General features: G+C 39.3%; 1 protein-coding gene and 1 non-coding gene across 11 annotated transcripts in view; both read left to right on the top strand.

Annotated features, from left to right (window-relative positions):
• Positions 1-6,075: 6,075 nt before the first annotated feature.
• Positions 6,076-6,211, top strand: LOC111757997 (small nucleolar RNA U109). Its single transcript, XR_002792247.1, has one exon. It is a non-coding gene; the product is annotated as a small nucleolar RNA U109 (small nucleolar RNA).
• A 3,579-nt stretch (positions 6,212-9,790) lies between these two features.
• Positions 9,791-27,531, top strand: part of Usp54 (ubiquitin specific peptidase 54) — a 119,712-nt gene continuing 101,971 nt past the window's right edge. For 4 of the 10 annotated variants that reach the window (XM_063239316.1, XM_063239315.1, XM_063239312.1 and 1 more), the window contains exon 1: positions 9,792-9,946. The gene's annotated coding sequence lies outside the window, so the exon portion shown is untranslated. Of the gene's footprint in view, positions 9,947-10,034; positions 10,284-27,531 lie in introns of those variants that run through there. The other 6 variants (XM_063239314.1, XM_063239311.1, XM_063239313.1 and 3 more) reach the window with 4 other exon arrangements.

The following is a 27,531-nucleotide window of genomic DNA, read 5'->3' as shown; positions in this document are numbered from 1 at the left end:
CTCATTCTCCCTTTGATATCTGAGAGCAGAAGAAACTAAAATTAAAGCTAACAATGCACAAAGACTAGTTAAGTCTGAGTGCTAAACATTTATTATTTAGACTTTAAGACAGGACACACACCCATACCCACAAACTCATTCATAAATATATATATATATATTAAGACATACTTAATTCAATGGTACACGAGGCAAATAATCATGCCTAAACATACATGCTGATCCACATATGGGCAAAGCTTTAGGACATAGGTGTTGGTGAAACTGGTGTTAGCTCTCTCCACGTAGCCAATTAGAAGCTGTAAAACAAGTCAACCAGAAAAAGGGAAATTAGGTTCTAAGGAAGAAGTAAGGGTTACTTTGTCACATAAAGTAGAGGATAACATGTCTGATCCCTAGGGCAAAAATGTCTATAGGAATATTGCCTAGTTTCCAGAGGATATCAAATTGGGTTTAAGAATATATGCCAAAGGTTACAGATTCCCAAAAGGAACAGATAGACTAGGGTGCCATGTAGAATCCAGAAGGGACTAGGAGAAACAGTTATAGTGATACGCTTGGCTCTGTGTGATCACAGCAAGGAAAGACTGAATGGCTACAGGAGCACTGCAGTGATACCCAGAAAACATTGACTGGAGCGAAACCATAAGAACTCAATGGAAATGAGTAACAATATTTTTAAAGTTGGTTTTAAGCCTTAGGTCTCTCTTAGAGTCTCAGACTTACTCTGTTGTCCCACAAAGGAAGAATAACACAGACCAGGAAGAAAATGAGATGACAATAGGGTCTGGGAAAATAACTTTTTTTCTTTATCTGCTTATTTTTGTAGTGCTGGTACCTTATGCATGTCAGTCATGTGATCTAGCACTGAGCTATATCCCCAGACCTGGGAAAACAAGGACTGGCTGAATTCAGTCAGTTCCATGAGCCGTGAACAGGTTAAGTAGCCAGATTTCACATTAGACTGATCATATTTTAGTGACCTTAGTCACAAGACATTTACCTTGGTCACTTCAATTGCAACCTAAAGAATGAATTGTGGGAATTCATACCTCTGCCAAACTTATACACAGAAGTCTATAACTATATTCTTTTTTTTTGTCTTTTTTGTTTTTATCGGTACCAGGGATTGAACTCAGGACTGCCTGCTTGCAAGGCAGGCGCTTATGCCGCTGAGCTAAATCCCCAGCTCCTATAACTATATTCTTAAGAATTTTTGAGAGCCAGAGATTTAGCTTATTGGCATAAGCACCTGCTCGGCAAGCACAAGGTTGAGTTCAATCTCCAGTACAAAAAAAAAAAAAAAAAAAAAGAATTTTCTCTTAAAACAGATCCTAAAACAAAGACTTGAATGCAAGTAGTTAATTTGGAAGGTGTTCCAGAAATCAAAGCATTGGGGCTGAGTCCCACTGGGAAATCTCAAAGAGCAACACTATTCAAAGATTGGTCCATCCGTAGACTGGCAGCATCACTGTCTCCTAGGAGCTTGGTTCAAAATGCAAACTCTTGGGCCCAGGAGTCCATAGCTTAGCACTCTCTCCAGGTAATCTTTTTTTTTTTTTGTATTAAGAATTGAACTCAAGATTTTGTACTTGCTGGGCAGGTGTTTGTGCCACTAAACTATATCCCCAGTCCCAGTAATCCTTTTTTTTTTTTTTGTCTTTTTCCTTCTTATCAGTACCAGGGATCGAACTCACAACTGCCTGCTTGCAAGGCAGGCGCTTATGCCGCTGAGCTAAATCCCCAGCCCCAAGTCCTGGTAATCCTTACATGCTAGAAAATTTTGAGAAATGCTACAGTAGAACATTCTATTTTTTTTTTTTTTTTTTTGTACTAGGGATTAAACTCACAACCTTGTGCTTGCCAGGCAGGCACTTATGCCACTGAGCTAAAGCTCTGGTGATAGTAGAACATTCTTCAGAACTGCCCCTCTCATGCATGAAGGACATCAGAAAATGGAATATTCATTCACCAAATCTCATTTTTCACTGGTTGTCAATGTTAATTTCACAGATACTTCCAGATGGAGAGATAGTATATAATCACAGTCCAAAAATATTAAATGGAAAAGTCCAGAAATAATACATAAAGTTCTGTGTAGCATGAAGAATTCTCATGCTATTCTGCTCTGTCTCACCTGGGATGTGTGAGTTTAAGGCCAGCCTGGGTAACAGTGAATTCAAAGTTAGCCTAAACTATATAGTTAGACCCTGTCTCAAAACCAAACCAAACCAAACCAAACCAAACCAAACCAAACCAAACCAAACCAAAACAGTAAAGCAGTGCTATGTTTAAGAAGCCCTCGTCTGGCTGTGGTGGCATACACATATAATCCCAGCATTTGGGTGGGTGGGGCAGGAGGATCGCCATGGGTTCTAGGCTGGCCTGGGCTAAACAGTGAGTCCAAGGCCACCCTGAACTACATAGACAAAACCTGTCTCAAGAGAGAAAAAAAAAAAAAAAAAAAGCAGCCCTTATGTTGCATAACAATGTCCTGGGAATATAACAGTAACGATGCTGGCAATTTTATTATACTACATTATTATAATTCTACATTATTATAATTGTTCTCTTTGTAGTTATTACTCTCTTTCTGTACCTAATTTATAGATTAATCTTTATTTTGTTCAGTGCTGATCATCAGACTGAGGGTTTTATTATTGAACTAAACCACCAGCCTTATATTTAAACTTTATCTTAGGTATGTACATATAGGAAAAAGCATAGTAGATGTAGGGTTTCGGCTGGGCATGGTGCAGTATATCTGTAAATCTAGTACTCTGAGAGGCTCTAGGAGAAAGGTGGCAAGTTCAAACACAGACAGGGTAATTTGGTGAGACTCTCTCTCTCTCTCTCTCTCTCTCTCTCTCTCTCTCTCTTTCTTGCTTTAGTTTTTTGAGATAGGCTCTTTCTATGTAATTCATCCTAGACTTGAATTCACTATGTTACCCAGGCTGGCTTTGAACTCCCAATGATCCTCCTGGCTTAGTCTCCTAAATGCTGGGATGACAGCCATGTCTCACCGTGTCCAGCTGAGACGCTGTTTTAGTATTTCATTTTTTATCTTTTTGAGAAAAGGTCCTGCTACGCAGTTCAGGCTGGCCTTGAACTCACTTTGTAGCCCAGACTGGTCTTGAACTTGGGACAATCCTCTTGCCTCAGCATCCTGAGTGCTGGGGTTACAGGCATACAGGTTACAGGCATGCCTTGCTGAAACCCTGTTCAATTTTTTTATTTTAAAGAGAAAAAACACAGAAACATCAATAAGCAAACAAACTAAAACCATCACCACAACAAAAACAAATCAACAACAGCAACAACGAAAAACAATAGTGATACAGGTTTTCAAAACAAGATGATAGGAAATTTTTGTTTTTTTATCAGTACCTGGGTCAAACTCATGACCATGCGCTGGCAAGGCAGGCACTTATGCCACTGAGCTAAATCCCCAGCCCAGATGATAGGAATTTAACAGTGGTTGTTATACTGCATATTGTTATCTTCAAAATAGTTGCTCAGGTTACTAGATACAAGAATAAAACAATAAAACAAAACAACAACAAAAAAATAAAAACAGAACAAAACACTGGATTTTAAAAACAAGACAGAAGGAAATTCCCCACAGGTGCTATAATGCATATTGTTATCCTCCAAATAGATGCTTATACTACTAGCTTTAGGCCTGCAAAGTGAGTCAAATAATACATAATTTCTTTCTTTCTTTTTCTTTCTTTCTTTCTTTCTTTCTTTCTTTCTTTCTTTCTTTCTTTCTTTCTTTCTTCCTTCCTTCCTTCCTTCCTTCCTTCCTTCCTTTTCTTTCTTTCTTTCTTTCTTTCTTTCTTTCTTTCTTTCTTTTTCTTTCTTTCTTTCTCTCTTTCTTTTACTTTGGTTGCTATCCTCTCAGTCTGCGTTCCTTTGAAGCAGCCAGTTGCTTACTGGATAGGGAAGGGGGGCATCTCTCTTTTTGTCTCCCAGCCTGCGCACTGGCTGGCTCACGGGAAGATGTGATCTGGCCTCCTGATTCTCTTCCCATTTGCCATGGCTGTTACTAGCTCATGGGAAGGTGTAGTTTGGCTTCTTCTGAGACCTTGTTATTTATTTATTTTTGGGGGGCTGTTTTCTTTTTTTTTTTTGGTCTTTTAATAGGTACCAGGGATGAAACTCACGAATGCCTGCTTGCAAGGCAGGCACTTATGCCACTGAGTTAAATCCCCAGCCCTGAGACCTTGTTTTAAACCAAACAAAAGCTGAAACATACGTATGTGTGTGTGTATATATATATTTACATACATACATATATATTTGTGTATATATATATATACTTATATATATATGTAAATAGTTAAGATAGTACTACTGATTTCTCTGAGTTCACTGAAGAGTATTGTTCAGACAATTGAATGCAGATGTCTCGTGCCCTGGGTGAATGACTTGGGGATGACAATGTGCAGTGTATCTCCCATTGTTGCCCTGATTGACGTTTTGAAATTTTTATTTTTTTCTTTTTTCTTTTGTCTTTTTCGTTTTTATCGGTACCGGGGATTGAACTCATGACTGCCTGCTTGCAAGGCAGGCGCTTATGCCGCTGAGCTAAATCTCCAGCCCCATGTTTCTTTTTCTACTTGAAGTAAAATAGATTTGGAAGAAAAAAGAAAAAAGAAAAAAAAAAAAAAAAACAACCCTCAAACAGAAAAGATAAATATAAAGGGCTGGGGATGTAGTTCAGTGTGAAGGCCCTAGGTTTAATCCCCAGTACTACAATATAATAAAGGTGACTGCTATACCCAGGTATTTTAGAGAGGAAGCTCTCTAGACCTATGTAGAATCTGTATACTAAAGTCATAGTTAGGCATGAGGTAGGCTGAGGTAAAGTGGGTAAAGAATAAATGGAAAAGATCTTGGTAAAGGTTCTTAGCTTTTAGCAGATTCTTGTGATAGATAGATAGGTAGATACAGTTTTGTTTTGGTCTGAGACAGAGTTTCACTGTGCAGTTCAGACTGGCCTTAAACTCACTTTGTAGTCCAGGCTGGCCTCAAACTCACAGTGATTCTCCTGTCTCAGCCTCCCAAGGGCTGTACATAGGGGTATTATAGGGTACATAGGGTACAGCCTCCCAAGGCCTGTACATAGGGCTGGTATTATAGGTATGCTTCACTACGACCAGTTCTCTTTTTTCTCAATGCTGTTTGCCTGATTTTTTTGAGACTAGGTCTCAGTATGTAATTTAGGCTGGCCTCAAACTCACTGCTATCCTTTTGCATCAACCTCCTAGTTGCTAGGAAGACAGGTGTGCACCATCCGGCCAGGTTCTTTTCTCCAGTTCTTAGATCAAACCCAGGGCTTCCCAGATGCTAGGCCAGTGCTGCACCACTGAGCTGCATTCCAAGGCTGCATACACTTCTTTAACAAATGCTTATCATATGCCTACTGTATATCATGTGTTATATCGGGACAAAGAACAAAGACAGAGAGCTTTTCCAGTTAACCATAAAACAATTATTATTAAATGTAATCCTTAAAGTTATGTGTATAGGGGGCTAGCCATGGTGGGCTTTGCCTATACTCCCAGCTACTTGAGAGGCTGAGGTAGAAAGATTGCCAGTCCAGTCTGGGACCCCTTTTTTACCCCTTTGTGGTATTGGTGATCAAACCCAGGAAGCACTGAGCTACAATCCTGAACCCTTTTATTGTTTAAATTTTAAGACAAGGTCTTACTAAGTTACTCAAACTAACTTTGCATTTGGGTCATTCTGTTTCAGCCTCCTGAGTAGCTATGAATACATTGTGTGCCACTGTAGCCAGATCTTATCTCAAAGTAAATAAATGGGTTGGGAATGTAGCTCAATGGTGGGGTACTTTGTACTTTCCTACTATGCCCTAGTTCAGTATCAATATTACCAAAATAAAACAAGTTATGGGGGAAAAGTCCAATATCTGCTAGTCAATAGAATTTTTTTTCAAGCTCAGATGTCTGGAAATGAAAATATAACAACAAAAATGGTTCAAGATAATGGAGTCCAGGATGGCTATGAAATTATATCCTGAGTAGAGAATTCTTAGAAATTATATCATGATGGCATGTGGAAATGCCTTCTCCTCATTCCTTGTGGAGTAGGAATATATCCATGACATGCTACATTAAAAAAAGGAGTTTTCAGGGCTGCCAACCTTACAGTAGAGGTTGAGTGGTAGTATATTTCTCCTACATTAAAGGAAAAAGAATAAATAAAAAAAAAGAAATTATATCATGAGTAGAGAATACTTAGAAGTCAAAGTATAATCAGAAGGTGTACTTGTGGTCTAATGTAGGATCAGAAATCTCATCAAATTATCATGTTTTGTCATCTTTTGCCTAGAACTATTTTTTTGTTAAAATATGCTTTCTAGGGGCTAGGGATTTAGCTCAGCAGCCTAAGCACCTGCCTTGCAAGCAGGCAGTCGTGAGTTTGATCCCTGGTACTGATAAAAAAAAGAAAAATGCTTTCTAAAAAAAAAAATGCTTCCTGGGGCTGGGGATTTAGCTCAGCAGCCTAAGCGCCTGCCTTGCAAGCAGGTAGTTGTGAGTTCTATCCCTGGTACCAATAAAAACAAAAAAGACCCCCCCCCAAAAAAAAATAAAAAAATGCTTCTTGCCTGGGCACAGTAGTAATCCCGTAACTTCAGCACTTGGGAGGCTGAGGCAGTAGAGTCTTGAGGTCCAGGCAGGCTGGACTGCACAGAGAGTATCACACCAGTTTGGACTATTTATTGAAACATTGTATAAATAAACACTCAGGACCGCTGCCAGAGGTAGCCCTATTTGTCTTTATATTTCTTGGCTTTTTGAGATAGACTCTTGCTAAGTGGACTGTCTTTGATCTTGACATGCTGCCAAAGGAGACCTCCATCTCAGGATCTCACTTCTCAGCCCTCAAGAGTGAGTGCTGAGATTATAGGTTGCACACCTGATAAGGTAGCCTTTCTAGTCTCTAATTGGTCTTAATAATCACTGCTTCTTAACGTTTTATGCAAGATCATTTCTATTGTTACTTGCTTATACTTTTGCAGCTATATAGTTATTTCCTTCAAATGTCTCTTTTTTCATAGACCACATGCCTGCAACACCACACCTCAAAGTCATATAAATTGCTTATTCATTACTGGAGAGGAAATCTGCCGTTACACTGCAACTACTGCATAAAATACTTTAGGGGCTGGGGATTTAGCTCAGCGGCATAAGCGCCTGCCTTGCAAGTAGGCAGCCATGAGTTCAATCCCTGGTACCGATAAAAAGGAGAAAGACAAAAAAAAAAAAAAAAAACAAACTTTAAAAAAATTTAAAAAAAAATTTTAATTTTAAAGGGGGTAAAATTAAACACAACAAAACAGAGCAAAATAGGACATAAGACAGCAATGTAAGAGATATAAATTTCAAAGCTAGACAACCTGAGATCTTCACTGTCTATCATATTGTCTTTTGTTTTCTTCCAAATAGTTGTCCATGTCTTCGCATACAGAGAATTCATACAAAACAACATAGTATAAAATTGATCCAAACAGAATGAGGAAAGCATTTTAGGTCTTCAAAACAAGACAATAGGGAAGTCACTAATGGCTGTTGTATAGTCTCTCATTCTCTTTAAAATAGCTGTCCAGGGGCTGGGGATTTAGCTCAGTGGCATAAGTGCCTGCCTTGCAAGCAGGCAGTCGGGAGTTCAACCCCTGGTACCGATAAAAACGAAAAAGACAGGAAAAAAAAAAAACCCAAAAAAATAGCTGTCTATATGTTCATGTATGTTGAAGTTCAACAAAACAAAATGAGCGGGGAGGAGGGGTTGCTTGGTTTCCCAGCGCTCCAGGTCCCAGCATGGCATGGGTCCCAGTAAATGCCAGAGGCTCCCATCCTGGGCTGCCACAGCCTGTCATGCTCACAGCCACTCACGTGTGTGTGTGTGTGTGTGTGTGTGTGTGTGTGTGTGTGTGTGCGCGTGTGTGGTTCGTTCTTGATTTCCCAGTGCTCCAGGTCCCAGCATGGCACGGTCCCAGTAAATGCCGGTGGCTTCTGTTCTGGGCCGATGCAACTTGCCACGCTCACAGCTGCTCACCGTGAAATGGCCAACAGATCATAGAAAGACATTTCTTTATGCTCCTGCTTGAAACCAAGAGCGTTAGGAAGCTTTGGACCTTGATTCAGGGCCAGTGCATAAAATACTTAATTTTTTTTGTCTTTTTCCTTTTTATCAGTACCAGGGATCAAACTCACGACTGCCTGCTTACAAGGCAGGCGCTTATGCCGCTGAGCTAAATCCCCAGCCCCAAAATACTTAATTTTGAGCTGGGAATATAGTTCAGGGGCATAGCACCTGCCTGGCAAGCACAAAGTAGTGAGTTTGATCCTCGGTACAAAAAAAAAAATCTTGAAAATTTATGCAGAAAAAGGCAAAATAATCTCATTTTCATTGATTACAAATTGAAACATCGTTTTCAATAAGTTAGCCAAGTGTGGTGGCGCACACCTGTAATCCTAGCACTCAGGATGCTGAAGCAGGAAGATTACTGCAAGTTTGAGGCCACTTGTCTACAAAACTAGTTCAAGGCCAGCTTGAACTGCATAGTAAAACCCTGTCTCAAAAAGACCAAACAAAGCAGAACAAAACAAGTAAAAATATATTATGAAAATTAATTTCATCTATTTAAAAATGTGGCAACTGGTTGGCATGGTGGTGCACACCTGTAATTCCATCACTCTGGGAGGCTGAGGCAGGAGGATCACAAATTTGAGGTCAGGTTTGGACAGTTTAGCCACTTATAGAAAACCTGTTTTGTTAAAAAAAAAAAAAAAAAAAAAGAAAAAGAAAGAAAGAAAGAAAGAAAGAAAGAAATCTTTAGATATAGCTCAGTGACAAGGCCCAGGGCTCAATTCTCCAGCACTAGCCACAAACATAATAAAATAAAATAGGGCTGGGAATGCTGCTCAGTGCAAGAGCGCCCCTGGGTTGGCTTCCCAGCTCTGATAAAAGTAAATTAGAAAGTTTTAAATTGCATTTGGTGGCTCAGTATATTTCCACAAACACTTGTCTAAACGCCTTTTGAGAACTATTCAGAGGCAAGAGGCAAAACGAATTTTAAAATTTCTATTCCTTTGTTTTATTTTCCCGCGTTGACCAACATGCTTTTAATTCACCGTTTCAGACACTTCTCATCACAGTCTGACTGCAACCACTGAACGTCATAAGTGTTGAAAGAGCTACTGAATAAGGATGTGTTCACGGGGCGGCAAACAATACAAAATACCAGGCCAAACACCTGTGCTTTTTTTCTTTTTAAACTTATTTCCTATTTTGGTCTTGTGAACTGACAGGGCGGAGCACCAGAGATAAACACTCTGAGACCGTAAATACCTTTTACAACGGATTGAAACTTCAAGCAAGGTAATGTGGAGGTGGGAAGGTTACTATCTAGCCCGCTCTCTCCCATCTCCAGTTACCCCACAGGCAGATGGAAAATGTGGAGAAAAGAGAACTTCAACTAAAGGCGACACTGCACTAAGTTTGAGAAAGTGTGGCAAAGATCTTCTATCCCTAAAGTTATCCCGGTGTAGGACCCACCACGCCACGTTAACTTTCCCCAGCCTGAACATATCATCCCGCCTGCGATCGTAGTCCGATTGCTGGCCAGTTCAAGGTTCAACCTCGCGAGCGCCCTACTTCCAAATCTTTCTCAGCCACCCTTGAGACGCCTTGCGGCCGCCATTTTAAACGATACTATCGCGAGATATACTTAGCCGCTGGAGCCTGACTCATTTACTTTCTTGCGAGAGTCTCTTCTCGACTGTTCTCGCCAAAGCTGAAGAAAGTGTCGCGAGAGCTGGTTGCCTTGGCTCCCTGTAGCTATAGCAGCGGCGGCGGTTAAGGATGCGGCCGCGGGAGCAGTGAGTGCGACACCCTCAGGGGGGCGGGGCCGGAGGTAATGGGGTTCTGGGGTAGCGCTTGGGGAGGGGGTGTGGAAGGTCTGGTTGGTTGAGGGGGGGCGGAGAGGGGACCCGAGTGTGACGTGTGGGGAAGGACCGGGTCCCGAGGGTACCGGGACACCGCGCGGGTCTGCGCTAGAGCAAGGGAGGATTGGAGCTGGAGAGGTTCAAGGGGAGGGACCCGGGTGTTACAGGGTTCGAGGGGCCGGAGCCGGAGCTAGAGGGGTGCGTATGTTGGGAGCGAGGTGGTTAAGCGGACTCGGAAATGGGATAAAGAAACCTGGCTACATCAGGGAAGAAGTGGGACGAAATTGGGGTACTGCGAGGAGGAGGGTAAGTTGAATGGGAGCGCGGAGGCTGGGCCCAGTTTGCTTTTCCCTGTTTGGGGGGCGTTAGTCGGGGAGAAGGGAGGACCTGACCTCTGCAGCTCCCTGGGCTCCGCCTCAGGCTGGGTGGGGAGTGCGCGCCTAGACTTGAGTCCTAGACGGCGTGGCGGGAATGGTGGCGTCCCGGACCCTCGCCTCCTCTTTTCCCTGTTTCCAAAGAAATGGCAAACGGACGCTCTGACGTGTGAGAGCAGAGTCCTGATGAACTAGTATTAGTTGGGAAGGTTCTTTCAGCGAAGAGGCTTTTAGTAGGGTAATGAATGATTGCTGCTCTAAAAAACGCGGGGTGGGGGCGGGAGAGAGAAATTCTTGAAAAAAAAAAAAGTAGGTGTATTTTCTCTGGAGTGTACTGATTTGGAGGAAGGGGGTGTGTGCTAACATCCCGGTTGTTCCCAGATTCATTCAAGTATAGAGTTCCTTTACGATGTATTTATGAAATTACATATGTAGTGTAAAATCAGTTGAGATGAGTTAGCGAAAGAATGTGCAGTGCGACACTTAAATCTTACACTAAATGTAACTTAAAAACTAAGAAAAGTGTTTCTTGTTGCAGCCGCAGGCTGAGTAATAAACCTAGGGATACATTTAGTTACTTGGGTATAAAACCTATGGTTCCCAAAGTGCCTATTCAGGTTAAGTAACCTTTAAGAAATGTACGAAGTTGTATTTAGGGAACCGAGTAAATTTTGAGTATCTGTCAATAAAAAGTCTCGCAGGAGTTAAAATTCCTGAGGAGGGAAAATAGACTTTGAGTTTCAAAAGTCATTTTCTGGAAGCAGGTTTGGACCATTTGGCTCATTAACATATTACTAGTGAAAACTATGACTTCGACTCGGGAGTAAAAATAATTTTTCCATTTTAACCTACAGATAAATGATCATTACATTATTAACATTAATAATGAGTCTATTATGCGTTTGTACCATGTATAGTTATCATGTAATGAAGGTATATAATTAATATTAATGTAGATTTATTAACGTACAGCTTTCTGATATTTGTCCATCTTTGTAGGTATAAATTTGTAAAGGATAACTCCTCTTGATTATGTAACTGGATTTTGAGATTTAAATTCATTAATTAGGATAATGGCTTTTAAATCCTTGAGCTAATCCAGATATAGTCAGTCAATGAACCCATTTATTTGTTGTAGTAGAGTAAAACTTTTGTCATGTTAGTAGCTAAACTTTAAAAATAGAAGTTATTTTTTTTCTGAGGCAATATAAATCTTTGTGTGTTGATTGGATCCAAAAAGTTCCTGCATGAATCCAAGAGCAGACTTTACTGAGTTCTTGTTATGTGTAGTGTACTGTGTAAAGCATTGCAGAGGAGAAAAAGATTAATTAATTCATTTATCTGTTCAACAAACATTTATTGAGACCCATTTTGTGTCTGATTACTAAGCCTTCAGGGCACAAATACAAGTAAGATTTGATCTCTACTTTGGAATTGCTCAGACCCTAGAAGGGAAAACAGAAACAAATAATTACAGTGTAATAAATGCAACACATGAACAGAAGAGTATGAAACAAAGTTGTGGCCTTGAGTTTATACAGTAGTTGGCAAGACTAAAAAGGAATGAAGAATTTAAAAAATGGAATGTTAAATTCTAAACTGCTGAACTAACCAAATCTCAGAGAAAAGAGTGGGAGTGTGAGGAGGAAATTCATTGGTCAGAAAATAATTTTTTTTTTTTATTACTGCAAGGCAAATTACACAACTTTTTTTTTTATCACAACTTTCATAAGTCAATAGTAATAATAGCCAACATTCATTGAATGTTAATGCTATTTTATCTTTACAGCGCTCTGCAGCTGGTACTGATATTGTACCTTAGTTTTAAAGATAAGAAAGCTGAGGCTTAGAAAATTAAGGAAGTTGATAATATGTAATATACTAACAGGTGATTTCTTACTGTTATGTTTTTTTTTGTTTCTTTGTTTTGTTTTTTTTTTTGTTTTGTTTTGTATTGTTTTGTAGTTCTGTATTACGTGTACCCTTACACCGCTTTGGTTTGTTTTGTGTTTTTCTCTTTTTCCTCTTAAATAAAAAAAAAAAAAAAAAAAGAAAATTAAGGAAGTTGCCAAAGACCACATGGCTGGTAAATGGCAGATTATGGATTAAAACTGGAAATTTATGTGATTCAAAAACTGAATATATTCCATCCTTGATACCTACAAGAAAAAACAAAAGCAAAAACCTAAGTATAGTAGCCAGTTGAATTGGCCTGTTCTTATAGTCCCAGCTACTTGGAGGACTGAGGTGGGTGAATTCTTGAGCCCAGGAGTTTGAGACCAGTGCCAGGAGTTTCAGGACAATATAGTGAGACCTCATCTCTTTTTTTTTTTTTTTTTTTTTTGGTACTGGGGATCAAACTCACAACCTTGCACTTGCCAGGCAGGCGCTTATGCCACTGAGCTAAATCCCCAGCCCTGTGAGACCTCATCTTAAAAAAACAGATAAAATAACACATACATATGTAAAAAATATTGTGCGCACACACACCACAAGATTTCTTTTGGAGGTTCCTATCTTGAATGGAAACAAAGAGAAAAGGCTGAAGTTGGAATTAGCCAGGAAATCAGAATTCAGTGACGTGTCTGGGTTTAAGGTACTGGGATATATCTCAGCAGCATAAGTACCTGCCTGGAAAATGCAAGGTTCTGAGTTTGATTCCCCACCATCACAAAAAAAAAAAAAAAAGGATCTACTAGTGAGGTGATTGGGAGGAGGGTATTCATTTAATGGGTGAAGGTACCTCTTTTTCCAGTTTGTAGATTTTTCTCTTTTAGATACGTGTAATATATGTGAGGGACTAATTTGAATATTAGCATAGTTCTGAATATGAGGTTTATATTGTTATATAAATAATTGAGTGAATTTCCATACTTGTGCTGTGTATAATTGTATAAGTAAATATATAGTTGTACTATTGAGAAAATAGTTGTAGCAAGCAATTGTTAACATTTGTAAGCTTTCAGAAAGTGATCATTTCAGTAATAGCAATGATTGTCTGTGTTCATATATACCATATACATTTTTACAACAGATTTTAAGTCATTTAGAGGCTGGGAATTAAATTCAGTAGCACAGTACCTGCCTGGCAAATGTGAGGTCCTGAGTTCAATTTCCGGTACCCCCACAAAAAACCAAAAAGACATTTAATCAGTTTTTTTGTGGTGCCTCAAATTCTTTAGCTTCCCAAAGGCTGATTGAAGTTATTTTTGAAAGAGGAAAAGCAGCAGACTGAATATAAATTTAGAGTGTTTCTCAAACAGTATCTTATATTGACCTGGCTAAGACCAATTTTGATTAGTCGTAGTTTCTTTTAAAAAATTAGTATAAAATGCATTTAAAATTGCTGAGTGTGGGGCTGGGGATTTAGCTCAGTGGCATAAGCGCCTGCCTTACAAGCAGGCAGTTGTGAGTTCGATCCCTGGTACCGATAAAAAAAAAAAAAAGACCAAAAAATAAATAAATAAAAAATAAAATAAAATAAAATTGCTAAGTGTGGTGGCAAATGTCTCTATCCTAGCACTTGGGAGGCTAAGGCAAGAGAAGTCCTACAGGTTCAAGGCTAGCCTGTGAAAGCAACATAGTGAGTTCAAGGCCAGCCTAAACTACATAGCAATACCATGTCTCCAAAAAAAAAAAAAAAAAAAAAAAAAAAAGATAATCTATACCAGTGGTAGCAAATTTTTTTTTTTTTTTTTTTTTTTTTTTGGTCTTTTTGCTTTTTATCGGTACCAGGGATCGAACTCACGACTGCCTGCTTGCAAGGCAGGTGCTTATGCCGCTGAGCTAAATCCCCCAGCCCCTACTTTTTTTTTTTGAGAAGGGCTCACTGTTCAGGCTGGTCTTGAACTCACTGTGTACCACTGAGCTCTATCTCCAGCCCTGTTTAAGTTTTATTTTGATATAGGACATCAATAAGTTGCCCAGGCTTGCCTTGAACTTGTGGTCATTTTGTCTCAGCTTTCCAGATAAAATTGCTAAGATTACATGTATGCATCTCATGTCCAGCTGTAGGAATTCTTTAACTGTTTTGGATATTAACCCTTTATCAGATAAACGATTCATAATTTCTCCCATTTTGCTGGTTGTCTTTTTACTCTTTGGTTGTATCCTTTGATCTGCAGAAGTTCTGGGTTTTTGTCTTTTATTTTGGTTTTTATAGCTCACTTATTTAAGACATTTAAAAAGTAATACATGGGGGCTGGGGATTTAGCTCAGCGGCATTAAGCGCCTGCCTTGCAAGCAGGCAGTCGTGAGTTTGATCCCTGGTGCCAATAAAAATGAAAAAGACAAAAAAAAAAAAGTAATACATAGCCGGGGATTTAGCTCAATGGCATAAGCGCTTGCCTTGCAAGGGCATGGTCATGAGTTCAATCCCCCATACAAAAAAAGAAAACAAAAATGTTACACAATAAGCAACCTCATATCCTCTACTTAACAAATTAAACATTACTAAATCAGTTGAAGGCTCCTCGGTTTCCTTTTATTGACTCCAAGTTTCTTGCCATCCATCAAAGATTACTACTAATAAATTTGATGCTTCTCTGACATGTTTATAATTCTTTATCTGTTAATGTATTAGAAGACTATCAAGTAGGGCATGGTGGCCCTGTAATTCCAGTGCTATAATTCCAGCACTCAGGAGGCTGAGGTGGGAGGATCTTTGTGAGTTTGAGACCAGCCTGGGCTACAAAATGAGTTCAAGGCCAGCCTGAACTGCATAGTAAGACCCTGTCCCCCTGCTCCCTCCCAAAAAAGACTATCATGGCTGAAATGAAATTATTGCAGAGGTCCTGTGAAGGAAGACTAAGATGAGAAAAGCTTTTTAAAACAACAAAAAAAATTTTTAACAGGAACCTTCACAGTGAGCTATGTCACTAGTCCTTTTTACTTTTTGAGATGGGCGTCTTGCTAAGTTGCCTAGGCTGATATCAAACTTGTGGGCCTCCTAACTCATCCTCCTAGTATGCTAGAATTATAGGCATCTACCACAAAGCCCAGTTAGAATGGTTCTTAGATTTTTGTTGTTCAGGGCCTGGTTTAGTACCCTGTCAGAAATACTTGTGTATAATAGGTACACAATAGTATTTGTCAAATGACTATTTGGTTTCTTTCTTTTTTTTTTTTTGTCTTTTTCATTTTTTACCGGTACCAGGGATCAAACTCATGACCGCCTGCTTACAAGGCAGGTGCTTATGCCGCTGAGCTAAATCCCCAGCCCCCCAAATGACTATTTGGTACCCATGTACTTTTTTTTAATATGTATCTTTGGACTAGGGTGGTTGTGTGCTTTACCAATAAAGAGACAGCTGTAGCAGGGTAAGTATTTTCTTAGAGGTAGTTAAACTGAGGGACAAATGTGTTGGGGACACTTAGCATACTTACATATAGTACTTAAAATTTCTTGGCTAATTTTGTGTTGTGGACAGGGCAAATGGAATAAGAAAGATGTAGAGGTACTGCATTCCTGACTCAGGAAAATAAGTTGTAAATTCTGAAAGAAGCACTGATTGCAATCATGTCTGATCATGGGCAAAGAGCTGATAAAACAAATAGCACAGTGGTTCTGCATAGTGGTGAAGGACTTCCATGATAGCTGAGAATGAAGTCCTCTAGGGAGGCCATAATAGCAGCAGCAGCTGCTGCCACTACTGCTGCCTAAATTCAGTGGCTGTGTGAAGTGGCCAGAGTTGGAAATGACTCCATGGCACCAGGCGTGGATAGGAGAGGACTTGTTTTGGTTCTGGCCAAGTGGTTGCATAGGTTGTGGGTGTCACTTTAAACATACAAAGACTTGCTTGCAGGAGGAGGAGGAGCAGCTTCTTGAGGATCAGGTGCACTTCTGAAGGGATGAGCTCATTCTTCTAACCAGACCTGCCCTAGACGCTGAGTGACTGTTTTTTTTTTTAATTGCAAGTCCTGCAGCTGGGAGAAGCAGGAAATGGTTGAGGCTTCAGACACTTTGTGAGTAGGGAAAGAGAACATTTTGGGGGAATTGTGTGAAATGAGTAGCTGTGAATATGAGGTTGAAGGTGACCCACATGCATACTCAGTCTCTCTCTAAGGTGAGGATTGCAGTAAAGGGCATAGTAGTTGAAGACAACTTGGCATTTCTCACTTTATTCTGTTGCTTCTGAGTGTGTGTGTGTGTGTGTGTGTGTGTGTGTGTGTGTGTGTCTGTCCATCTGTCTTTGTGTATCTGTCTGTCTGTGTTTGTGTCTGAGGATCATACCTAGGATTTTGCAAGTGTTCTACCAGTGAGCTATATCTTCAGCACTATGAGATGACTTCTTAGAACTTAATAAATCATTTCCTGTATTATCTTGACTGATTTCATTGTTTTGGGACATAATTCCAGAGGCTCCTTTTTGATTTCTGGGTTTCCTCATGGCCTAATTGGGAGGTTTTATTGATGGTACTTACCCCACTTTTGAAGTCTACCATGCTAGATTTTAGAGCTTCTAAGAATGGTCCTGTGTTGTTTTGTTTCAATTTTTTTTTTTTTTTTGTCTTTTTCTTTTGTATTGGTACTAGGGATCAAACTCACGACCACACACTTGCAAGGCAGGCGCTTATGCCACTGAGCTAAATCCCCAGCCCCTTAAATAAGGTTCTTAAAAATGCAGTTGATTTAGAAGAAATATCATTTGTTTATTTTTTAAAAAAGCATTTTATTTTGGTATAATACTGGACTCACACAGTTTTAATAAGTAATATAGGACTATCTGATATACCCTTCAGGTAACACCTTTCAAAATGTTAGTACTCTACATCTATAATTCCAGCACTCAGGAGGCTGAGGCAGGAGGATCATTGTGAGTTCAAGACCACCCTGTGCTACAAAGTGAGCACAAGGCCAGACTGAACTGCATAGTGAGACTCTGTCTCAAAAAGACACACACACAGATTGTAATGTGTGTGCAACATCACAATCATGGTATCGATCTTGATGCAATCAAGGTGCCAAGGATCCATCATGTTGTCTTTTCTTTTTTTCTTTTCTCCTGACTATGTTGCCCAGGCTTTTCTTGAACTTGACTCCTGGGCTCAAGTGATCCTCTTACCTCAGTTTCCCAAGTATTTGGGACTATAGGTTTGTGCCGCCACACCTGGCTCTCTGTTGTCTTTATAAAACCATCCTACTTCTGGGGGCTGGGGATTTAGCTCAGCGGCATAAGTGCCTGCCTTGCAAGCAGGCAGTCGTGAGTTCGATTCCTGGTACCGATAAAAAGGAAAAAGACAAAAAAAAACCCAAAACAAAAAGAACCACCTCACTTCCTTTACACTCCTATACCTTCCTTAACAGCCTTGAGAATCAAGAAATCAGTTTTCACTACAAAAGTATGTGCAAAAAAAAGTATGTACAAAAAGAAGCTTTTTTTGTTTTGTTTTGTTTTTTGAGACGGTGCTGACAAACAAAACAAAGCTTTTTTTTTGTACAGCTGTCTATGTAGCCCAGGCTGGCCTCAAATTTGGGATCAACCTGTCTCAACCTCTCATGCCCTAAGTTTATGGCTTGTGGCAGCAAGCTGAACTTTTGAGTAGTTTTATATTAGAAATCCGTATGATCTTGTGAAAAGAGCCCAAATTGCAATTGATTTTGGTTCATTGTAGCTTCCTTGGAGAAATACTTCTAATTTCTCTTTGATTCAGTTTCCTTTTCTATAAATTAGAAAACAGTATATTTTTATTTTTTGTTTCTTAAAGCACATCCTACATATAGATTAGTATAGTGGCCTTGAACTCACTATGTAGCTTAGGCTGACCTCAAACTCATAGTTTTACCATCTAAATGTTGGGCTTACAGCCATGCACCACTATGCCTGGCTTTTTTTCTTTGGTTAATTTTAACATAGCTTATTTTGTAGGATTTTTGAGAAATTACATAGTTTTTTAAAAACTAGGTACTATAGAGATTACCAGTAACACCAGGGACACTAATTTTTAATTGTAATTGTATAGAACAGTGAATTGTAAACTGAAAGCTGTTGTCCCAGATGATAACAATGAGAATTCACTGCATCCTCCTGTAAGAACCGGTGTCGCAGGGGAGAAGACCCCAAGGACTCAGCTCGTAGTGAGGAGTAAAAAGTTTATTTCCATGCGCATGGGGTCCCCCAGGCAAACAAGTGCGGAGGGCCTCGAGGGGAATTTGTGTAGGTTTTTTAAGGGTACAAGCGGGAGGCAAGCAAGTTTACAGAAGCAAATCGCATTGGTTAATTTTGAGCAGCATAGGATTTGGCAGAAATTGATTGGAGGGGTTTGGGGTTGAGTAACCATGGAGACTGGGGGTCCTAGCCCAGTCACTATGTGCCCAGAACAGAACAGTTACTTGTCTTACTTATCTCGTTGAGACAGAACGACCTTGCAGGTGCATTCTTTCTTTTTTTTTTTTTTCTCTGCTCTGATAGCTCTGGGGAGTTAGGCATTTCTTTCTGCTCTGCTCTGATAGCTCTGGGGAGCTAGGGAGTTAACCCTTTTATTTCCCCGCTCTGGGGAGTTAGGGAGTTAACCCTTTCATTCCCGGCTCTGGGGAGTTAGGGAGTGAAACATTCTTTGCTGCTTTTTATAACTCGGGGAGGGGGTTATAGCAGGGGGGTCAACTCTCACACTCCAACATACAGTGCTGAGGATTGAAATTATGGGCTCTGTATACTTGGCAAGTGCTTGTTCTACCACTAAATTAACCTCTAGCTCCACAGCGAAAAGAAATTTTTTTCTCTCTCTCTCTTTTTTTTGGTCTTTTTGAGACAGGGTCTCACTATGCAGTTCAGGCTGGCCTTGAGCTACATAGTAGCTGAGGCTGGCCTCAAACTCCTGGCGTCCCAAGTGCTGAGATTACACTGTAACTCATTGCACTATAGGCATGTGCACTGTAACACCTGCCTAAAATAACGATTTTTTAAAAACTAGGATCTCGTATCTGTTAAACAAGTTCAAAAGTGAACTTTTTTCCTTTGATACATATTTGTTACTGGAAACTGAACCCAGGGCCTTCACATTGAGCTAGTTTCCCAGCCCTTGAAACAAAAAAAAAAAAATTTTTTTTATTTAAAGAAAAAGAAACAAAACAGTAGAAGGGTACAAGTAATACAGAATTTAAAAAAAAAATCAGAAACATTAAAAAAATCTTTTTATTTTATTTTTATTCTTATTTTTTGGTACCACAGATCAACCTCATGACTATGCGCATTTAAGGCAGGTGCTTCTGCACTGAGCTAAATCCCCAACCTTTTTTTTTTTTTGTTAATACAGTGCCTTGCTAAATTGGTTGCCTAGGCTGGCCTCCAACTTGTTCTCCTATCTCAGCATTCCAGTAGGGCTAGGATTACAGACGTAGATATAGATATAGGTATAGGCATAGATATACAGATACATTTTTCCTCTGATTTACTTCTGAACTTTTAAGTTTTTGTTTATTTTTATTTATCTACTTACGTTTTTGTTACTAGCAGTCAAACTCTGGGTCTTGTGCTTGCCAGGCAGGCAGTGTGCTCTGGTGCTAAGTCACTGGCCCTTGTTTTGTTTTGAGACAGTCTCACAATTTAGCCTAGGCCGACCTTGAAATATGTGGATCCTCCTGCCTCAGTTTGAGTTGGGAATTAAACACGGGGACTTTGCACTGAGTTATGCTCCTTGCCCTTTTTATAGTTTTTTGATAAGACAGGGTCTCCCTAAGTCACTAAATTGCTGGGCTCAAATGTGAAGGCCTCCTTCTCAGCCTTTTAGTGTGCTAGGATTGTAGGCATGTGCCTCCAAGACCAGGTGACTTTTTTTGGCTTTTTTTTTCACCCTTTAAAAATTTTTTTTTATGTTTTTGCTGTTCTGAAGGTTGAACACAGGGATTCATGAGTGCCAAACAAGTGACCAATCATAACCATTAAATTAACTTAAATTTTAGGGCTCATCTAAATTACATTTTAGGATGCTGAATTAACTGGCAGATGATCTCATAGCCACTGTTGTTTATCTTTGAGAAACTATGAAGACTAGAGAAAGACAAATATTTGATGGTCAAGAATAAGGAGTAACTTGGGTGAAATGGTACATGCCTATGATTCCCGCACTCAAGAGTTGAGGCAGAAGATTGCCAGGAGTTCCAGACCAGTCTGGGCTACATAGTGAGTTCATGGCCAGCATGAACTACATTGTGAGACTCTGTCTCAAAAAACAAACATAACAAAACAGAATAAAATAGTTGGAACACAGAAGATTTATCTAATGTGAAATCCTAGAAAAATTCAATTGTAAATGATTAAATATATTATACAAAGTATTGAGAAATGTGATTGATCACAACACTTTACTTTTGTTTCCATTTTTGGGTTCCATTACTTTTATTTCTACTTAGGATTATGAAGTGTGTGGATCAGGAAAGTTAGATACAGTGAATCATAATCTTATCAGTATCACAGTTCTTTATACATTTGTGTCTAATATATAATTAAATATGTGACAGAAAGCCACCTGGGGTCAGGTAACTTGCTTGTGCTGTACATGAATAATAAATAAAACTCTATTGTGTAAATAATAATAATAATAAAAATAAAATGTTTGGCTGATTAGCTAAATGAATGTGTAAAGTATTGAATAATGACCCCACTTACATGTGGGGTTGGATGTAAAAAGTTTAGAACACATGTTGATCAGATATGTAAGTATAGCAGAACTGCAGAGACATTAATATGATCAATAAAGTTTGAAAAATTATATTGGTAGAAAGGCATCTGGGTCCAAACTGAAATTAAATTTAACAAGGGTAAGCTGTGTGTTTAAATTCACAATCTCAAATGCGCAGGACCAGGATGAGGAAAAGCTAGTTGGGCAGCAGTTCATGTGAAAAATGCCTGGGAATTTTGTTTGGTCATAAGTGTGGCAGGAAATGCCTGTGCCAGTGTGACTGCTAAAAACGCCTTCCACTGTATTGCCAGGCGTTTATCCATGTCCCAGAAGAACTGGTCCCTGTATGTTTTTGTACTAGGTTGGGCATGCATTCTAGTGCTGGTCTGAATGGACCCTGACAAAGCTGAAAGCATGGGGAGGGAGGGAGGCAGAACTATAAATGGTCTGGAAAGCATCTATAAGGAACCTAGGATTTACCAGAAGAAAAGGTGTTGAAAATTTAAAACTACAAAAAAAGAAAAGGAAAGTACAAAAATGATTGAACACGCATAATTCCACCATCCAGAATTAGCCACTATTAACATCTGTTTTTCTTTGTTTCCCTCCCTTTCTCTTTTTCTCTCCCTCTTCCTCTACCTTTCTCTGAAATAAAATGTACAGGTAAAACCAAAGTTGCTTTCTTCTCCCTTCATATAACAAATGCTGTTTTATTTTATTTGCTTATTTAGAATACTGTTTTAAATTAAGTCAACCTTATTTTTTCAAAGTACAGTATTGTACTTTGGGTATAGTGGCTTCATCTGTAATCTCAGCAAGCACTTGGAAAGTTGAGGCCAGTCTGGGCTATACATTAAGACCCTGTCTTGTCTTAATGTATACAAACATTAAGTGTAAGGTCATGAGTTCAATGAGTTACACTTAATGTTGACAAACAAACAAATAGCAATAATACATATGCATAGTTTAAACAGTTCAACAGGGTGCTGCAGCGCATGCTTATAGTCCCAAGTGCTCTAGGAGGCTGAGGCAGGAGGATAGCAAGTTCAAGCCTAACCTGGACAATTTAGTAGTTTGGGGACATTCTCACAAAGTTAAAAAGAAAAAAAAAAAAAATTAAGGATTGGATCTGGGTGTGATGGTGCATACCTGTAGTAGTCCTAGCACTTGGGAGACTGAGGTAGGAGGATCACAGTGAGTTGGAGGTCAGCCTGGTCTCCACTGTGAGTTCAGGGCCAGCCTGAACTACACAGCAAAACTATCTCAAAAAGCAAAAAAAGACAAAGGATTGGGGATGTAGCTTAGTGCGAAGGTCCTGGGTTCAATCCTTAGTACTGAAAACAAAAATCATCAAATAGTCCTTCTAGAACTTACTTTCTTTAGATGTAGTTTTTATTTTTCATTTGCTTGTTTTTAAGAGTTTAAGTCACTCAGTCATTCCCAAAACCTCTTCTCTAGTTAATACCAGTAGATAGTTTTAGTCACTATCCTCATTGCTGGGAAAAAATACTCAACACCTAAAACCTGAAGGAGGGAAAGTTTGTTTTGGCTCAAATTTTAGAAGTTTCAGTCCTTGTATGGTCAGTGGCATGGCAGAAGGGCCTGATTGCTCACCTGTGACAGACAAGAAGCAACCTCAGGAGGACACGGAAGATAAAACCTGGATCACACCCACGGTGACAGCATCTTCTAACTAGGCTTCACCTCCTAAAGCAAGTCAGCTTTATACAGTATTTAAATGTCCCTATAGTACAGTCACCTTTCAAAGGTCCCATCTAGGGTCGCATGAGCTTTAGGGGAATTTATAAATATAAACTGTAAGACAAATCTATCAAAAACCTATTTCTCTTAATCCTTAGTCCTCCCCTGTATATTCCTTTTTTTTTTTTTTTTTTTTTTTTTTTTTGTCTTTTTGAGACAGGGTCTTGCTGTGCAGTTCAGGCTGGCCTTGAGCTCACTTTGTAGCCTCGGCTGGTCTTGAACTCACAACGATTCTCCTGCCTCAGCCTCCTGAGTGCTGTGATTATAGGCATGAGCTACCATGCCTGGCTGCCTCTGTATGTTCTATACTCTGCTCTTATATGGATTGGTTGTTACATAGGCTTGCTTTAGAGCTTTATCCTGGGATTTCTTTTCACTAACATCCTGGGAATTGCTTCCTGGATTATGTTACATAGAATCTTTCTTGGTTTACTATCTCTCTCTTTTTTTTTTTTTTGGTACCGGTGATTGAACTCATGACCTTGTGCTTGCCAGGCAGGCTCTTATGCCCTGAGCTAAATCCCCAGCCCCTACTCTCTTATTTTGATAAAACACATCTGTTAGGAGCTTTTTGGGAATGCAACATTTATGAGAGATAACTTTTTTTTTTGGTACTGGTAATTGAACTCATGACCTTACACTTACTTGCCAGACAGGCACTGTGCCACTGAGCTATATCCTTGGCCCTGATTTTAGTTTTTTGAAACAGGGTCTTGCTGTGTAACCTTGACTGGCCTTGAACTTACCTACCTGTGATCCTCCTGCCACAGTCTCCCAAGTGCTAGAATTGCAGGTATATGCTACCACACCTGGTTCGAAATAACTTATTTTTGTTTTTGTTTCGTCACTTTGACACAGGTCTCACTAGGTAGACTAGGCTGGACTTGAACTAGTATGTAGCAGATGCTGACCTCTAATTCCTGATCATCCTACTTCATCATGCATGTGCCATACATGATTCTAACCATTTTTTGTTTGTTTGAGACAGTTGATTATGAACCCCTGAGTTCAAGTGATTCTCTTACCTCAGCTTTCCATATAACTGGAACTACAAATGCATACCACCTTGTTCAGTTGAGAGATGACATTTTGAAGCTTTGCAAACATGAAAGTGTTTTTATTTTACTGTCAAAAATGATACCATAGTTAGGAATAGAATTTTACTTTGGAAAAAAATTTCATATGTATGTATGTAATATTTATTTATTTTTTGGTGGTTCCAGAGATTGAACTCATGACCTCGTGTGTGCCAGGCAGGCATTTATGCCGCTGAGCTAAATCCCTGGCCCTATATTTTGTATTTTTGAGGCAGGGTCTCACTATACGGTTCAGGCTGGTCTCGTGCTCACTTTGTAGCTCAGGCTGGTCTTGAACTTGCAGTGATCCTCCTGCCTCAGCCTCCAGAGTTCTGGGATTACAGGTATGCACCACCACACTTGGCTTCTTTTATAATTTTAAAAAGTTTTGTTTATCTCAGCTACTCAGGAGTCTGAGCAGGGGAACTGCAAGTTGGAGGCCAGCTTGGGCAACTTAATAAAAATATTGGGAATATAGTTTAGTGATAGAGCACTCCAGGTTGAATCTCTAATACCCCCAAAACAGGAGAGAAAGCAAAAAGAATGGTGAATTACTTCAGTGGTCAGATTCCAACATTGATAAGAATTAGCTCCTAAGAAAATATTATATTTTCTGTAGAATTTCCAAGTAAAGTATTTGTGATGGTTAATCTTCATTATTAACTCAATTGTTTTAAGTTATGCCTGGAGAGGTGATTGTATGTGAGGGTGCTGACTTCATCAAGGATATTAATCATTGATGAGTTCACTGCTAAGTGGGCATATTGGGAATTTGGGGTTAATTGCATGAAGTCATCAGTTCACAGGGGAGCTTGCCTTTGAAGAGATACCTTGCTCCTGGTCTGTTCCCCTCTGGCTTTCTTCCTTGGCTTCCTGGCTGCCATGGAGTGAGCAGCTTTCCAGTACCATGTGCTTCTGCCATGATATTTCTATCTTGGAACTACCATGAACAGAAACCTCTGAAAACATGAGCCAAAATAAATTGCTCCTTCTTTATGTATGCTATATTTGTCAGATATTTTGTCCCAGCATCGTAAAGATGACTAATACTGTACATAGCTGTTTTGAAATATTTGTTATTTTATTTCGTTGTAGAATATGTAGTTATTCCTTCTGTCCACCTTCACCTGTGTACAGTTAGAGCTCATGTACATTATTCATCCTGTATCCATCTTACATTTTGCCATGTAGTTCCAGGCTCTGGTAACTGCTGCTTTTCTAGTTCTTTGAGATCAGCTTTAGCTTTCACGTAATAAGTGTTGTAAATTTTTTGTATGTTTGTTTTTTTTGTTTTGTTTTTTAAAACAAGATCTTGCTGGGCTGGGGATTTAGTTCAGCGGCATAAGCACCTGCCTTGCAAGCAGGCAGTCATGAGTTCGATCCCTGGTACCGATAAAAATGAAAAAGACAAAAACAAAACAAAACAAGATCTTGCCCTGTAGTTTGAGCTGGCCTTGAACTCACTTTGTAGCTCAGGCTGGTTTTGAGTTTGCAGTGATCCTCGTACCTCAGCCTCCCAATTGCTGGTTTTATAGGTGTGTACCACCACACTTGGCTGCTCATGTAAGTGATAAGATGTAGTATTTGTCTTTCTGTGCCTGATTTATTTTCTTTAATGTTTTCTAATGCCAGTCATAATAGATATTTTATTTTTATGGCTTAATAATATTCCATTTTATATGCATATGTATATGTATGTTCTGTATTTTTGTTCTGTATTTATCTGTTACTATCTAGGCTTTTCTGAATGGTTTTGCAATAAATGTCTTGCAGTTTCTTTAATATACTGATTCAATTTCCTTTGACTATATATCCATTAGTAGAATTGCTAGATCATATGGTAGTTTTTTTTTTTTTTCCTTTTCACAATGTTGGGTGTCAAACTCAGGTTCTTTCTCACAAATGTGTTACTACTGAGCTGCATTCCCAGGCCTATCTCTAGGTTGTTGAGGAATTTTTTTTTTTTTTTTTTTAATCTTTTTCTTTTTTATCAGTACCGGGGATTGAACTCACGACTGCCTGCTTGCAAGGCAGGTGCTTATGCTGCTGAGCTAAATCCCCAGCCCCTGAGGAATTTTCATACTATTTTCTTTTTCTTTCTTTTTCTCTCTCTCTCGTCTCTTTTTGTCTTTTTTAGACAAGGTTTTGCTATGCAGTTTGGGGCTATTTTCTGTAGTTGCTGTAATTTTTATCCTTACTAATAGTATGTGACAGTTTCCTTTCTTTGCATTTTTGCCAGCACTCATTATTTTCTGTCTTTTTCATAATAACCTTTTGACTGGGGTGAGATAATTCCTCACTGTGATTTTCATTTGGATTTCTCTTGTGATTAGTGATATTGGAAGTTTTTTCATGTACTTGTCAGAACTCACGGCTGCCTGCTTGCAAGGCAGGCGCTTATGCCGCTGAACTAAATCCCCAGCCCCATTCAAACATTTTTAATCAGATTATTTGGGGCTTGTTTTGTTCATTGTTCAGTTGAATTTCTCAGTTCTGGAAATTAATCTGTTATTGGGTGAATAGGTGGCAAATATTTTCCCATTTTATAGGTGGTCTTTTCATTCTGTTGATTGTTTCTGTTACTGTATAGGATTTTTTTTTGTACCAGGGATTGAACCCACGACCTGAGCTCATGCCACTGAGCTAAATCCCTGGCCCTCTTTGTTTTTTGAGATAGAATCTTTTTTTTTTTTTTTTTTTAAATTTTTTTTTTTTTTTAGCTTTTTCATTTTTACCGGTACCAGGGATCGAACTCACGACTGTCTGCTTGCAAGGCAGGCGCTTATGCCGCTGAGTTAAATCCCCAGCCCCTTGAGATAGAATCTTGCTATGGAGTTCAGAATGGCCTTGAACTCACTGTTGTATGTAGTTCAGGCTGGCCTCAGACTCTCAGAAATCCTTCTGCCTTTTACTTATTTTTCTCAGTTCTGTGGAATTCATGCACCCAGAGTTTCAGACTGAGCTGTTTCTCTTTTAGAGACAGAATCTTGCTAAACTGTCCTGGCTTTGCCTGAGCTTTTTGATCTTCTTTTCTTAGGCTTCAAGGTTACTAGGATACAGGCATGCACCATCACCCTGGGCTTGAACCTAGAACCTTAGACATGCTAGGATAGGCAGTTGCTCTACCCCTGAGTTATAGCATAGCCCAAAAGTCTTTTAGTTTGATGTAATCATGTGTGTCAGTTTTTGTTTTGTTTTTTGTGGTTTGAGATGACAGCCAAAACATTTTTTTCCCTGATCAATGTCCTGAAATATTTCTCCTATACATTCTTTTAGTAGTTGCAGTTCTGAGTCTTACATTTATATCTTTGATCTATTTTGAGTTGATTTTTGTATACAGTGAGAGAGAGTTTCTTCTGTATATGGACACCCAGTTTCCTCAGTACCATTTATTGAAGAGACTTTGCTTTATTTAGTGTATTTTCTTGTGGCCTTTGTAAAAATCAATTTGCTTGTAGGGCTGACTGAGGATGTAACTCTGTGGTGTGGCCCTGTGTTGATCCCCAGCATACATATACATACACATACAAAAGTAGTTGGCTGTCAATAGTGTAAATAGGTGGGTTTATTTCTGGTTTCTCATTGTTCTATTGGCCTGTTTTTATGCCAGTACTATGCTGTTTTATCTTATTTGTTTTTTGGTGATATGGGTTGAACCCAGGATCCTCACCATGGTCTATAGCCTCAGACCTTTTATTTTTTATTTTGAGATAGGATCTCCCT

This window comes from Cavia porcellus, unplaced genomic scaffold, assembly GCF_034190915.1.
Source record: "Cavia porcellus strain 051 isolate PalLab524CR breed Dunkin Hartley unplaced genomic scaffold, mCavPor4.1 scaffold_28, whole genome shotgun sequence".
NCBI classification, from domain to species: Eukaryota; Metazoa; Chordata; class Mammalia; order Rodentia; family Caviidae; genus Cavia; species Cavia porcellus.
Note: the sequence above shows the minus strand (reverse complement) of the source record. Positions and strands in the feature narration are given on the sequence as shown.